Raw genomic sequence first — 17,265 nt, 5'->3', positions numbered from 1 at the left:
AACATCTTGAGCTCGCCACTGAGATCAACACCTCGATCGGTTTTTAAAAAGCAATTGAAAAAATATTTAATCTCGTTATAAGCTGTTTATTTTATATTGTAGTGCTTTTCCCGTTGAAAGGTGGGCTAGATGGAAATCTATGTTTATTTTTTTACTAATCTTACTATTCTTGTATCTATTTTCAGTTATTTTTGTTTGTTTTGTTTTTGTCTTGTGTGTTTGTATGTGCTATCCTACCTTTCTGCCCGATGGATATGATTTTGTTTGCGGTTTCTTTTCTCCCATTGACGTGCAGTAAGTGTCCCTTGATTTTCATTTGAAACAATGATATGGACGTGGAGTGGAACTCTGTACAAGCCTTCTGGGCTTCGTTCCCTCCTTGCACAATTTCTTGTGTGCTAAATAAATAAACTAAACTAAACTATGCATTAAGTCCACCAAAATAAATCAGGCAAGGGAGCATTTCAGATACCATCCCAATTTCCTGTCCATGTGTATTTCCTGTTAGGGTTATGTCCATGTATTTGCATACTGTATGTATTGCTAATTCTCTAATGCTGTTAGTGTGCTTTCTGCTGTGCAATGTTGTGCGGGTTTATGTGGATGTGTGACGCTGTCCCTTAAACTTGATGCTGTGACTGTAAGTGGAGGAGGTGTGGAGATGTCTGTATGTTTTTACTCTTTTAACTGTGCTGGAAATGCTTGGATGTGTGCTGCTGTCTGTCGTGTGTGTTCTTTGTTTTTAACCTGTAACCTGATTTATTTTCAGCCCCCCCCCCCCCCCCAAGAGGCTTTTGTCTTGTAAATAAGAATGAGTTCTTATTGGCCTGCCTGGTTAAATAAAATAAATAAAATAAGAACTGTGTATTTTCTCACCGTTCTCCATTAACGGGCTGGCGACTCTCCCCTCTGCGTGCACGTCCTCTCCTTTGTGCATCTAGTGTCAGGGCCATTTATCAGTGTGTCAATTCTTGAACTCCATATCATGTCATAAAATAGCATGAAGCATACTAAAGTGCATAGTATGAAGGTATATTACCGCTCGAGGCCTTGGATGTTTCCCTGTTGAGTGAAGTTGTTCTGGGCACGATGAAGCTCCTCTCTCCACCTCCTCTTCCTCTTCTGATGATGGGCTGGTTTTGGGCAATGGAGACAAGGGGAGCTGGTCTCCATCTGAAGCAGAATCTGGAGGAGAATAAAGAGTCATTAAACATACTGAGGATCCAGAGAGGGTACACCCCTCATACCAGTTAACCGTGTTAACACACTGGCACAATATCATGCATTGGACATGCAACGCACAAGAACAGATCTTCGTTCCATGCACAGATGCTCGTCTCACCCAGATCATCGAACCAGCGGTCGCTGTCCTCTAACTCCACAGCCCTTCCCTTCCGTCCAGTCGATGCGCTGACAGAACAAAAATAGAGATGTAGAGACAGAGATGAGACAACTAACTCACTTGGAACAACTAACGTGCTGTAGTACTTGTATTAACAACGCAGCGTTACTCACGTAGCTATGATATAAATAGTAGAAAACGTGATTACCACTCTTGACTTGGCAAGTAACAGAGCTTCATCCGCGGTCTCACCTGGAAAACAGGATTGTCAACACAGCTGACCAGCTAGCAAGTCAAGTTTCATTGCCATTCATCATCTCTCTAATCAAGCTAGCTACAACATATTCGGCACACTAGTTAGTTAGTTAGCCCCGCTAGCTTGAGATTACACAGGGTATATACAGGGTATATGCAGGGTATTTGAGATTACACAGGGTATATACAGGGTATATGCAGGGTATTTGAGATTACACAGGGTATATAAACGTTTTTAGGACTCAAACTCTTTGGACAGAGTCGAATTCAGAAAAATACCTACAAAATTCAAGACAATCGTGATAAGACGTTTTAATACTTATTAAGGGTCTTGATTGTCCCAAAATGGATTTATCAACTTTTAATACTTTTCACGACACCGCGGATACCATGAGAGGATCCCCTGTTATAACTAGATTATAGTATTATAAGTATACGCCTTCACATCCATACCAGTTTATAAACATACCAGTTTAGTGTGTTTAGAATCCATTCCAGTCCAGTCAGCAGCTGTTTGGTCTGGTTAACTCACCATCTATCTACATAACAACCAAACAACAACAAACCACCAACAGCCTTGGCGCAAGTCGATAGTTAGTTAGTTTAGACAGTTACATTAGTTAGGATAGATAAAGATAGTTAGATAGTTATGAAAGTTACATTTCATGAAATGAAAAAACCGCGGTTAACTTTAAAGTAACGCATCTCGCGCTACGCCCCCTTCTTCTTCTTCTCTTTAGTTTGAATGGCGGTTTGCGACCAACTTGATGCGCATTACCGCCACCTACCGGACTGTGTTCGGACGGTATATTTGACAGGGAACACTTAAAAAATTAAAGAAATGTAAATTGTTGAAAGAAATTAAATCTTTTCTATCAATCCAGTATCTTTAAAAATACTGAATTACCTGTTTGTCCATTTTGATTGCACTTCCTAATAAACTCTCCACAGTAACCCCCCCCCCCCCCCCTTCTTCTTCTTCTGTTGGATTTAACGGCAGCTTGCATCCTTCGCGTTGCACTACTGCCACCTTCTGGATTTATCCAACTCCTACATTGTCCATTTCGTCACAGTCTCCCTATCAGGCCAGTTCTCTTGAGACATCTGACCTGACCCTTCCTGCCCTGTCCCCCTCCACCACACTCCACCTGTCCCCCTCCAGCACACTCCAGTACCTCCACACCTTCTCCTGTCAGTCCCCATCTGTTCAGTCCCTCCATCATTGCCTGTCTTTCTGACGCATATCTCCTGCAGACAGTTAATAAGTACGCCATGCCCCTGCGCCGCCTCCTCCTCCTCTTTCTTTTTCTTCTTCTTCTTCTTCTTTTTATTTTTATTTTATTTTTTATTTAACTGTTGGATTTAGTTGTCTTCCTCTTGTCTCCTGATCACACTGCTGCTGCCACTCTTTATTGGATTTCTCCATACAACCTCTGATTTTGATATTTAAATATTAAACAATATCAGCTTGTTTGTTTGGCTAGTTTATGCACTCTTTCATTACCCATAATGCCTATTATGCGCAGGTGAATGTGTGAACTGTTCCTTGTTTTACTACTCGAGAATGTATTTCCATTATTTCAAATATCAGGGCCCTATTCCTAGAAGGGCGATTAGAGCCAATCCTGGCTAGTTTTTCTAATTCGGGATAATTTCAGCTCGAGTTCTGTGGCTTGCTATGCAACCAGTCCCTCAGAACAAACCTGGTAGCGAGCAGTTTACGGTCTGGTTTAAGTCAGAGCAGCAATGATCATAATACACAACACACAACACGGTTGTACATACTGTAGATATACACAGATTCATATTTGTAGATTTGTTTTCAAACATTAGTTGATTTTGGCAACATTGTAGCCAACTGCAGAGTGTATTAATTATAGTATTGCTTTGCTCTAATAAACATTAGAACGCTCCGGCTCCCTCAGAGCGTATTTACTATATTATTTATATTAATATAAACAATATTATTTATATTAATTACCTTACTTTTTACTTGGAAGAATTGGCTAGTCTATGGGAATCATCAGCAATCATGGCTGAAACCAAACCTAGATGTTGTTTTGTATGGATATGTGGCAATCAGACAAGATAGCAAAGATGGGGGGAGGGGGGGATTCCTTACAGAACAGATTCCTTATAGAACACTGGGTATTGGGAAAGAACTGGAGTATGTGGTGGTGGAAGTATGGGTAGGAAGAAAGGAATTAGTGGTTGTGAATTATTATAACCCTTTTAAGAGAATGGAATTAAATACACTTTGTGGGGAGTGAGAAAATGGATGTTAATGGTCAGGTAATAGAAGATCTGTTAGATGAGAGGAATGAAGAGTAGTCAAAGAGCCAAGGACCACTAGGAAAGAGCTCCAGAAAGACTTGGACAGAAAGGACAGTAAGCAATGCACTCCACCGCCATGGCCTCTGTATATATATATATATATATATATATATATATATATATATATATATATATATATATATATATATTATACAATACCAGTCATATTTTGGAATGTGTCTGAATGTTAAAGTTCTAAATATTCTGTCTCATTGTATTCTCTTTATGCTTCAGGACCACGACCCAGCTATCTACCTACCTGCCTATCTGCCTGCCTACCTACCTACCTGCCTATCTACCTACCTACCTGCCTATCTACCTACCTACCTGCCTATCTACCTACCTGCCTATCTACCTATCTACCTATCTGCCTGCCTACCTACCTACCTGCCTATCTACCTACCTACCTGCCTATCTACCTACCTGCCTATCTACCTATCTACCTATCTGCCTGCCTACCTACCTACCTGCCTATCTACCTACCTACCTGCCTATCTACCTACCTGCCTATCTACCTATCTACCTATCTGCCTGCCTACCTACCTACCTGCCTATCTACCTACCTACCTGCCTATCTGCCTACCTGCCTATCTGCCTACCTGCCTATCTACCTATCTACCTACCTGCCTATCTGCCTGCCTACCTACCACCTGCCTATCTACCTACCTACCTACCTACCTGCCTATCTGCCTACCTGCCTATCTGCCTACCTGCCTATCTACCTATCTACCTACCTGCCTATCTGCCTGCCTACCTACCTACCTGCCTATCTACCTACCTACCTGCCTATCTGCCTACCTGCCTATCTACCTATCTACCTACCTGCCTATCTGCCTACCTACCTATCTGCCTGCCTGCCCTACCTACCCTGTTTACCTGCCCTACCTGTCCTGCCTGCCCTACCTGTCTGCCTGCCCTAGCCCGTTCCACCCTATTTTTCCCCATTCCCTGCTAATCCCTCATTAAATACCTGATTATTGCATGTGTCCTGACTCCTGTCCTGATTATTGTACGTGTCCTGTGCTTCATTAGCACTGACCGTAACATCAGCATTACGTAATCAATAGACTTTGGTCTCTCTAGCTCTAAGTCACGCAGTTGTGAACACTGACTCGTTGGGCTGCATTTTTGTCATAGTACAAAAAAAAACAGGTGACTGGTAAATTAGTGACAACACAGCTCTGTACTGGGTTCTCTCTACAGCAGGACACGGAGAGCGGAGGCTATGTCCCTAACAGAGAGGAGTCCAGTGTATGTCCCTAACAGAGAGGAGTCCAGGAGAGCGGAGGCTATGTCCCTAACAGAGAGGAGTCCAGTGTATGTCCCTAACAGAGAGGAGTCCAGGAGAGCGGAGGCTATGTCCCTAACAGAGAGGAGTCCAGTGGTCATTCTGCTGATTCTACTGACCGTCCCAAAGTCAGATGGGACAGGTGAGTACCATGATCACAGTCCACCTGTGTTTTTACCTGTCTCTACCAGTCTTGTCTTGTATCTACCTGTCTCTACTTGTTATCTCAGCCTGTTCTCACACTGCACTAGTATGGAGTCACTTTTAAAGAGAAATACTTACACTTGGGACATGGGTCAAAGTTCAGAGGAAAAAGGCTTTACAGTAACATGATCATTTTATACAGGAATTTCAAGAGAATTCTAGAAATGTTGGTTTAGATATGGACACACTGGCATTTTTGCATTTGGAAAATGATTTCCACGTCTGTAACATTTTGGAATATGTTTTAAGAATGCCTGAAACAGAGTTACAGTATCAACAATTGGGTATTTATGTAATCCCTCCTCACAACAAGAGTATTAACCAGGAAACGAAGTTGCTCAAGAAGTTGCTCAATCGACATTCCTGTATACCTACTCAGGAGGAGTGTTAGTTTCGATCTGAGCGACTGAGAAGAAATCACAGAGTTTCCTGGAAGAGAAGGGCCGTCCCTTTTAGTTTTTTATATCAACAATCAACAAATGACAGGAGCTGGTGTTTTGGTCCCCAAGTAGGGAAAGGTAATTTTTCAGTTTTTAATTATATTTTGTTTACAGATTATTAAAGTGTGTATTGTAGTCTTTCAAATTATGTCTCACACATTGAACAAGAATATACTCTTACAGGGCTGCCAAGTTTTACCAAAAGTTTGGAGTGAGATTTTTTGGCGGTGGAGCGACCCAAAACTGTGCGCGTTTTGGCAGCGGCGGCCCCTCTCTCCCACCCAATTATTTGTGCTAGTTTCCTGCAATTTTACATGTTGTTCATAATAAACCAGCACAATAAATGAAATAATTAACATTTTATAAAACAAGAACAAAATTCAGACAATATCATATTCATGAAATCTTAATAAACAAATACAGTAGCCTACAGACTCTAAAAGAAAAATGGGCCCCATCAACAGGACTCAGCCCCTTGGTCAGCAGCAGAAAGACCCTTGGTCATCATCTTATATACAGTGCATTGCTCATAGATGGCTATCATGTTATACAGGACATACCAGGGTTTTTCTTCGGTCAGAATGAGGGCTTGGCGGCCACATTTTTTTTGAGGGACCCCCAATTGTTGTATTTGTATTGTAAATTGTAATTATTATGAATTATAATTATTATTATTAATAATGTACCTGGTTATGTTACAGTAGAGAAACAAAAAACAGTTACCAAAACGGAGTATTTACTAGCTAAGATTGGCAAAAGATTGGCGTGGCGCAACCGAAATTAGTAAACAACTAGTTTGAAACTAGCTAGTAACAACTAGGGGTTTAGTAACTACTAAATGCCTGCATTTAGTAATGACTTACGCCAAATTGGTGCAACCCAGTCCAGTAGGCTACCAGATACGATGTTGTAATGTTTGCACATATTTTGCTACCACGGTTGCCAGACGGAATTGACAATGTCCAGCCCAACCGGTCTAAAAGCTGCCGAATCCACCCGTCCAGTGTGACTAAAAGTAGCCCAATCTGGCAACACTGCTTGCTACGTTCTTGCAGCTCGTGTGAACACAGGTTCTTCCATCAGCGCTCGCCTGCCGCTTCGATTGCAGACTCAAGTTAACACGCGTGCAGAAAGATGCCACAAAACTCATGTCCGGTAGCTTTCTTTCAAGGAATTTTAAAAATAAAAGTCCTGTAAAACAATTGTTATTTCTCGCCGTGAGATATAGAGGTGCGGCGTGAGAGCGTGAGAACTGGTTGAAATGCGTGAGTCTCACGGCGATTGAGTGAGACTTGGCAGCTCTGCTCTTATTTGAATGTTGGTACACCTCAAATAGCGGAGAAAATCACTCTGAATCAAAACAGACGCGCTTGCTAGCTAGCTAGCAGCTAAAAACAAAGAATATCGCTATGTAACATCGAACATCTGCATGTTTAGCACATCACAACATGCTGATAGAACATGAACATGCTAAAAACACAGCTAACACCCTTTTGAACAGTCCTAAAAAAGGGGGTCATCTCTATGTTCCCCGGGTCCTATGTTCCCCGGTACCTTAGCTCCCTCCCGAAAAAGGGTCCTATGTTCCCCGCTCCAAAAAAGGGTCCTATGTTCCCCGCTCCCTAAGGTTCCCCTTATGGTGACTGTGCTCATCCACTCTTCCCCAGACCCCACTGTGAGGTGTGTGTTCTCTGAGAAGTGCGTGCTGCCCTGCCGCTTCCAGCCAGCCAGCGATGAGGTCATCCACTGGCTCACAGGGTCACAGGAGGGCGTCCACTCCTACTACCAAGGCAGTGACCAGTTGGGGCAGCAGAACCAACGTTATAGAGGGAGAACTTCCCTGTTCAAAGACGACATCGCACATGGCAACGCATCACTACAACTGAGAGACGTCACAAGTGAGGATCAGGGCAGATATAAGTGTTACACCAGCACTATCAAAGGCAATAAGGAGTCTTTCATCACCCTGGAAGTGGAAAGTAAGACACACACTGCCTGTCTGCCTGTCTGTCTGTCTGTCTGTCTGTCTGTCTGTCTGTCTATCTGTCTGCCTGCCTGCCTGCCTGCCTGCCTGCCTGTCTGTCTGTCTGTCTGTCTCTCTCTTTGTACGTGTAATGTTAAGTCAACTGCCTGCCTCCCTTATGTATAGTATATATAGTCTGATTCTAACTATGTTGCAGCACCAGTCCGCTCGGTGAACATACAGTTATCAGGTGACATCATCACCTGCAATTCCAGAGGTGTCGACCCAACCCCTGAGCTCACCTGGTCCACTGAGCCGCCGTCCCACAGCCAAAACCTTCAGAACTCTACCAGCATCAAGAAAGACAACCAGGGATTCTATGACATCACAAGCTCTCAAAGCATTGTAGGAAATGCCCCAGACATTGCCTACATCTGCTCTGTGACTGTTGACAGTGACACAAGGATGAGAACAGCTTCTCTGAGACAACAAGGTGATTAATCGACTGGTCACAGCAGATTTGGAGCACAGTGCTCAAATGAACGATATGCCAAAAACGTCTGTTGAACACACTGCTGGTGTTGTGTTTTATAATGGATAGATCTCCACAGATTATGGTTCAGACAGGTTTTAGTTTTTTTTTGTCCACGGTATGGCTTAGTCTTGACCACTAGAGCTAGATCAAAAACCCAGACCAGATCTTCTTAATTTGAACTAAATTGTCCCTAGCAATCATAGTGACCCTTGAACTGTCAACACTCCAACAGTGCAGATCTCCCATAATCTGGCCAAATCGGGTTCATATGATGCTTTATGTTGTCAGCATTGAGCCTGAGATTGTTCTACAAAACTGCAAGATCTGGCCTGGAGTCATCTGCTCTCTGGAATCTATCTAGCCCACCTATTCCACTATCAATGGACCTATCGCTAAGCCACACCCCAAAGTTGTCCAATCATATCACAGCAAGTCACTACAGGCAGAAAACTCTGACAAACAACTCACAAATATCTGATGGTGAAAAGCTTCTAGACAAAATATTCTTGTCATCTTTAAAATGTCTATTACTTGCTGTGATAAATCAGAAATCAGAAATTTGCCAACTCCCGCCATTGTAAGTCATTGAATGTCATTCAGTCACGGTCGGTCAGTCAGTCACTGTCCGTGAAGCGTTGTTTGTTTGTCCGAGTTTTCAAAGGAGGCGTGGATTAGCGATAGGTCCATTAGATTCAGATTCAGATTCAGATTCAGATAACGTTTATTGCCATTATGCTTTACACATATAGGAATTTGCTTCGGCATTACAGTAAGTGCGTTTATACTTTTTTCACGTGTATACAAAAACAAATGCAAAAAACAGGACAACACAGGACAGACAACAGTGCATTGGATAGTGCAACCAGATCTCCGTGTTTCACAAATCTCTGTGAATGTCCTGTACTGTAAACACAAAGACCATGCTATAAGCTCTTCCAATATTTCAGCTCCAGTCCTGAGTTCTCCAAGCAGTGAGGCATCGGTCCCCTGCAGTGGCCCTGAGTCTGCCCTCACCAGCTTCAACATCACCTGGACCTTTGACCACACACAGCTCATCCTCACCTACACTTACACCAGCACCAGCCAGACAGCTGAACCACAGGTCCAGGACTGGTGGAAGGACCGGGTTGAGAGAGTGTCTGAGGCAGGAAGCCTTCAGCTCCACAGGCTAACACCGGAGCATAAGGGGACCTACACCTGTGAACTCCGAACTGCTGGAGACACATATGTAGCCATTACCCAGCTGAACACAGCTGATTATGGTAATAAAAACAAGCAATTGTTTCATTAATTTTGATCAGCTGACTAAATGTAACTGAATGTTGAGTACTGCAAAGCCTACTCACTGACTTAACTCATCTTAGCCACGTAAAGCGTTGTGATAGCTCTAGAAATGTCCTTCGTGGGAGTACTGGTAAAATGTTTGTTGTGGATTTAATTGATTACAATACATTGAGTGAACCTTATAAAGCACAATAATGTTGCTCCAAAGAGGCCTTTATTAAGCAAAGTCACATGAGCGTAGAGAGAAAATAGCAGACCAACAAAGCCAAAAGCGTTGGGCGGGACTTATATTTATAGAACTGTCCTTGGTCATGAGGTCACTATTCTTGGGAACCAATCATATTATACAACTATGTGATTACACAAGTTATGGGCCCTGTCCACAGTCAGAATTATTCACTGCGCCACAGATCTTGTCCCATCTCTTACAGGAAGGAAATGGGCCTTCCTTGAGTGCTAGATTAGCTGAAATGTAGAGACTTCAATTTCTCAGTATAACATTATATAAAACTACAACATGTTCCTTGTATCTTTTGTCTCTTGGAATGCTTCGTCCGTGCCCAGCTGTAGACGATCAACTCAAATGGATCATTCCGGTTGTTGTTCTGGGTCTTCTGTTTGTTATTCTGTTCATAATACTCACTGTCATATGGAAAAGGCCAGGTAAGCTACTTGTTTCCTTTGCCATGTTATGTTACTCCTGCTTGCAAATCAAATTTCCGATCTGGGATAATAAAGATTGAACTGAACAGAACTGAAACTCAACCTGATAAAAAAATATGATCACACTCTGAAATTCTTCTTTGTCTGTACTCGACAGGAAACATATTTTGTAAGAAACAAGAAGGAGACACACCTAGTAATGCAGAAGAGATGACCCCTATGCAGTCTCCGGCGGAGTGACTCTGCAGTCCTGACAGAAGTGGGGAAACTCGTTCCACCACCAGGACCGCCAAGACAGTGAAAAGCTGTGACCGAATAGCACGACCACTGCATCGTCATAGAGGACCTGAGAGAGGAGCTGGACACATTCCTTTTGGAAAAGAAGCCTGATCTAGCAGAGTTGAGAAATGGATTCCTACGTTGCAGTGAAACAAACCAGACACACACATTCACACACCAATGGCGGCAAGCTACCAGGCAAGGCGCCGGCCCGCTCACTGGAGCAATTTGGGGTTCAATGTCTTGCCCAAGGACACTTCGACGTGTGGCCAGCCAGGGCTCGAACTGCCTATCTGCCAACCTTGCGAACATTAGACAGCGGCTCTACCTCCTGCGCCACAACCGCCCCAGAATTAATGAGTCCAAGAGCCCCTTTCACACATAGTTCCCTGTAAATTGCATGGAATCCCAACCCGGGTCTGCCAGTCATTTTCGCCGTTCACACTTGAGCCAAATGCCGGTAGATAACCGGGTTGCGCCTTTTCACACATGTCGGCAATTCCCCGGTTGCGCAATGTACGGTACTTGAATCATTCATTCAACTGGATGCAGAACTGGAACCAGACAGGCACTTGAGACTGCCATATACCATATATATATCATACCTCCATTTTATATGTATTTATCATCATATTTTTCACATTAATTTAACAGTGAGTCAACTTGTATTATGCTTACCATCACCAAGTTCGCTCGCCAACTAAAGCACTTGATTACCGTTGATATAAACATACTATATTAAAAAAGCACAGTATGGGAGAACTTGGTGATGGTAAGCATAGTATGAGTTAACTCAATTAGACATATTGCTATGCGCTCTGAGCTGCGGGCTCTCCCTGCTGACTGTGCGATGCAGGACAGCTGGGAGGAGACGGTGTGTGTGTGCACTGCTCTGTAATGCGTCTATATCACAAAATATACATTTGATAAGTAAGTAAGCTAGCTAAGTAAGTAATCTAGCTAACTATGATTGGAAACAACGTACTATCCAGTTGTGGAATTACATTGGCTGCCCCGGGCGTACATGACCTACTTGAATAATGCATTCAACTGGATGCAGAACTGAAACGTAGTAGACGTGATTTGAACGAAACAAGCAGACTGCCATATACCATATATCATACCTCCACTATGATTAGAAATGAAGTAGTGTCCAGTTGTGGAATTATATTTAGTAGTAGCGATAATCAGAGTCTGGGGCAGTTATGCGCTCTGTCCTGCTGACTGCGTGATGCAGGACAGCTGTGAAAGGAGACAGACCAGGGAATGTTCAGGCTTCTCTTCACACATAAGCCGACCTGGTAGATTCCATGGAAAAATACATGGTCCCGACCAGGGTAATTGCCTGGTCGAATTTCCCTGGGCAGTCGCGTTCACACATAAGCCGACATGGGGAATTCCATAGAATCTACTGGGAAGGCTGATATGTGTGAAAGGGTTTCAGGTCATCAAAAGGAAACTAAAAACTATGGCAAACTCAGAAATCACCTTCACAAAAAGAAGCAACTTTTTTACCATGCATTAATAACCCATTTGTTACTGATAGCCGTCACACACGCACGTACGCACGCACGCACGCACGCACGCACGCACACACACACACACTTACCAGGGCTCTGATGAGGGCAAGGAAGATCATGGCCGACCCCTCCCAGGGCCTCCTCACCCTGCTTCCCTCTGGAAGAAGGTTGCGGCTGCCTAAAGCAGTAAAGGCCACAGGCTCAGTTTCTTCCCCTCAGCCGCCAGGCTGATAAATGACTCTGGCTTCCCCCTCCCCCCCGCCCTCAAGTCTGCCCAGGACTGAATATGCACTGGACTCACTGTAAAAACGTTTACAGTATATATGTAGCACTATCCAATGCACTGTTGTCTGTCCTGTGTTGTCCTGTTTTTTGCATTTGTTTTTGTTCATGTATACACATGAAAAAAGTATAAACGCACTTACTGTAACGCCAAAGCAAATTCCTATATGTGTATGCATAATGCCAATAAACATGATCTGAATCTGAATCTGAACACACACACACACACACACACACACACACACACACACACACACACACACACACACTTGTGGATATTTTAAAGAGATTTTGGTTGTTACTTTGATAGTTAAACTTTATAGTCACTTCATCTTTTAAGAACAAAGCTGACAAGACAACAACCAAAATGTTAACATTTTACCTGTGTGAAAAAGTCAGTATCTAAAGAAATTATTTCAACAATGGTCAAACTTCCAAACACACGGATCAGCCAGAGATCAACTTCATGGTGTTTGTTGAGCCAGGCATCATACACATGTAGCCCATGACAGGAGTAGAATATCATTAAGTAGTTTGTGAAGGCGACCAGGAACAGAAAAACCATAGCATCAGCCTTTGAAGGGGAATAACATACTATCCATTAGAAGGAACTCCTTATAAGCAACCTTGCCAAATCTAATTTCAGACATAAATTAAACTCTCTCACTCAGAGCAAGCAGTTTATTACATTTGAGAGCTGAACAACAACATATCCACATGTAGGCGCAGTTAAGAAGTCTGAAACAAAGCATGTCATTCTTATATGAATGAATGAATTAATCATGATTAAACATGATTTAAAATAATAAAAGAACAAATAACTAATATGAAGAGTACAGGCCTATCACTGTTCGAAAGGGAGTATGATGATGCCTAAGCTTATCCTGTCCTACCCCTATCCCTCACTCTCAAGTGAGAACAATAATACTTAAATTATATAATCCAGTTAATTAATTCATACATTTCTGTATCAACAGTACTAATACTTTTTCATTCTTAATATTGAAACAACACAAAATAAATAAATAAACATAATTTTCCATTCTTAATACTGAAACAACACAAAATAAATAAAAAACAAACATCAGTATGATCCGTGTATGTTTTTGTCAGTTCGATATTCCTTTTAAAAACGAAAACGGATTGACTTGTCAGCTCGATATTCCTTTTGAAACCGAAGATGGCGTGACTATAATAGCAGTTTATTTTCTATTTCCAGAACACAAACAAGAACATAGATGGTCCCGTGTATGTTTTGTCAGTTCGATATTCCTTTTGAAAACGAAAACGGATTGACTTGTCAGTGACGTCATACGAGAGAATTCTATTTTCTGTTCCTCTTTGAATCCGCACACTCCAGCCCAGGTGGCGTCCTAACGATTCCCACCCGAGTTGGGGTAGACCACGCCAACTTCAGGAATATGTAGTTTTTTTTAGTTTTTTTTTCTTCTCAAACACAAACACAATCACTGACACACAAGAATAGGCGCGCGTTCCAGGGCCCACAGGGCAATGAGAGCCGCGCCCGGCGTGCCCGCGGCGAACATTGACCGTTGGCCCGCGGCACACTCAGCGCCGCCGAGTTGCATACAGAGATGGGTAACCTATATCTAATCGTGCACCCCGTGTTACGTCACAAGCTAAAATCCAATGGCGTAGCGAGGTACAACCCCTGTATTTTAACTTGGAAAAGTCAGAACGAACCCCCCTCCTTGTCAACGCCCACCTGGCTGGAGTGTGCCGAACCAGGCCCAGGGACAAGGTCTCCACCTGAGTCCACAGAACCAGGCCCAGGGACAAGGTCTCCATCTGAGTCCACAGAACCAGGCCCAGGGACAAGGTCTCCATCTGAGTCCACAGAACCAGGCCCAGGGACAAGGTCTCCACCTGAGTCCACAGAAACAGGCCCAGGGACAAGGTCTCCATCTGAGTCCACAGAACCAGGCCCAGGGACAAGGTCATCTGAACAGACCTATCCTCCGTGCTGCTGGTGAGTACATTTCTTAAAGGTCCACTATATATATATATATATATATATATATATATATATATATATATATATATATATATATATATACTGTATGCCTTGCCACATAAAGCTCTTCAGCATTTACTGATTAATACAGTTTATATAAATTCATTTTATTTGTGTTTCACACTCTAGCCTTCAAGTTCCAGCCAGCTGTCCCCACAGTCTCTGCTGCTGGTGAGTACAAGGTGAGTACAAGGTGCTAAAACTATATAAATATAATGGAATTTGTATTATTTAGACTTATGAATGCATATGATATGTTGTGTCTAGTGACTCTGCACTGTGTACTGGATGTAAGCGCTTCTACATTAAGTCCAGTGTATCTGCCACATCGTTTCACTCTACTGTATAACTTGCCACATGAAGATCATCAACATTTACTGATTACCGGTAATACAGTTTATTTAAATTCATTTTATTTGTATTTCACACTCTAGCCTTCTCGCCTGCCTCCAGCCGTGGACACGGTCCTGACTCCTTCATGGACTGGACTGCAGGACCTCAGCTGAGAGCTTCCCCTACAGTCTCTGCTGCTGGTCAGGACATTTCTTAAAGGTCCACAATATATATATATATATATTACAGATTGGAGTAGGGTGACCAGATGTCCCGCTTTGTGCGGGACTGCACAGCATTTTCACAACTTTTAGTGCGTCCCGCAAATTGGGACGATGTCCCGCATATTTAATTATTATTGGCAAAAAAAATAAAAAAATAATCGGATTTATCCAATGGCTGTGGAGAAAGCAGGGAAGGCTATCATCACGGGGCTGTGTTTGCTGTCAATCAAACTGTAGCACACGTCAGGTGCTGGGGTCAAGTGCAGCCAGGTTAACCAATGAAAGTAATTCCCCCCCAAACAACAACAACGAACAGGAGTCAAATGCAGCAGGTTATAGAAAATGGAGGAAACTCAAACCACAGTCAGCAAGAAAAGAAGATGCACCTACAACAAAGACTGGGAAAACACTTATACGTGGGTGAAGCCAGTGCAGGGCGACTCTCAGAGAGTTTTTTGCAATCTTTGCAAGAGTTCTTTTTCAATTTCACATGGCGGTGAATACGACATCAAAAGACACAGAGAATGCGATTCTCACAAGAAACGTGTCGCTCAAAAAGAGACATTCAACTCTATGGAGACATTCCTACTCAAACCGAAAAAGTATGGCCACTCTGATAAGGTAACAGCAGCAGAAATAACAAATGTTTACCATACAGTGCAACACTCCCAATCATACCGGTCAATTGACTGTGTTAACAAGCTAGCTCCGACCATTTTTCCAGACTCTGAGATAGCAAAGAAAATGTCATGTGGTCGTACTAAAGCAGCGTCCATAGTAACAGATGTGCTTGCCCCTGCCTCTGTGGAGAGTTGTTTGACAGAATTAAAGACAACACCATTTTTTTCGGTGGCTTCAGATGCTTCAAATCATGGCACGACAAAACTCTTCCCACTGTCTCTGAGATATTGGACCCCAGAGTTGGGTTTGAAAAGTAAGATCCTTGACTTCTATGAGGATAGTGATGAGTCAGCTGCTGCCATACACCGCCAGATTACAAGCAAGCTACAAGAAAAGGGCCTGCAATCTGACATGATTTCAGCATACACTGCCGACAATGCAAGTGTAAATTATGGGAAAAACAATTCTGTTTTCCAGAAGCTAAAAGCAGACAACAGTTGCATCATAAAGGCTAACTGTATGGCCCACATAGTGCACAACAGTGCAAAGCATGCTGGAGACAGGTTGAACATTGACATTGAGTCTGTAGTGAACAAAACATTCAGTCACTTTTCATCATCTGCAAAACGTACAGCAGAATTGAAAGCATTGGGTGTACCAGGGGCACCTAAAGTTCGGTCGGGGCCTGTTGAGAGGGTGTCCCACATTGTCCCACACGAACATACTCCTTGTCCCACATTTGGGTTGTTGGGACCTGGTCACCCTAGATTGGAGAGATGGAGAAATTAGACAACACAACAGTGTCTCTCTTACAAGGTAAATCTCTTGGATTATTTTGACATCTATCATTTGTGCATATCGATATATCATATATATGAGTATAGGCTATGTATAGGCTATTTAGAGCAGTGGTGCCCAACCAGTCGATCGTGGGGTACGGTCGGTGGGGTGGTAAATGGTAGATCTTGTGATGTTGAAACATGTAAAAGTAGAACTGAAGTGTAAAAACGTTGGGAACCCCTGATCATAATTCCCTAATATGGTCTCTTTGCTAACAGTTGCAGTCTGTTGCTGCAATTGCCAAGCAAGACTTATACAATTTTGATCAGATTTTTGGTGATCTGCTCTCACTCATTACAGCTGCAAATATTACCGAGGAGCTACTACCCTCATTAACGAGGGAAGACCTGAGGGACCTTCTACCGAGGCTAGAGAACTTCCTCAGAAGGAAGTCAATTTGGGAAGCAGTGTATCCAGAGGTAAGGATTTATTTAAGCAATATCACACGATATCTATGTAACCCACCTGCAGATTTGTACAACAACCAGCCCCCAGACACACTTTCCAATTTCGGATAAATATCTTCAGGAGTGATATGAAACATAACATCAAATTAATAAAATAGGAGCATTGATGGACTAAAACAAGTTATCAGAAGACTGCAAATGACTTCCAACTGTGGAACAGTGCTTCACCTCATTGTGACTGTAATTTTCAGGAATCTGGGTGGACCTGCGTCCCAAACCAGTTTGAAGAACTTCTTCATTGCCTTTAGGAGTGCGCTCAACACATTTTGGTAAAAGGTAAAATGTTATTTGCAACTCTCTGACTGGTGTGCAGTGGTTGGAAGGCCCTCTGAGGCACCGTCGCTTTCCTTTCACTC

The sequence above is a fragment of the Nansenia antarctica genome, assembly GCF_963989245.1.
Source record: "Nansenia antarctica genome assembly, chromosome: 19".
NCBI classification, from domain to species: domain Eukaryota; kingdom Metazoa; phylum Chordata; class Actinopteri; order Argentiniformes; family Microstomatidae; genus Nansenia; species Nansenia antarctica.
This window is presented reverse-complemented; position numbering follows the sequence as displayed.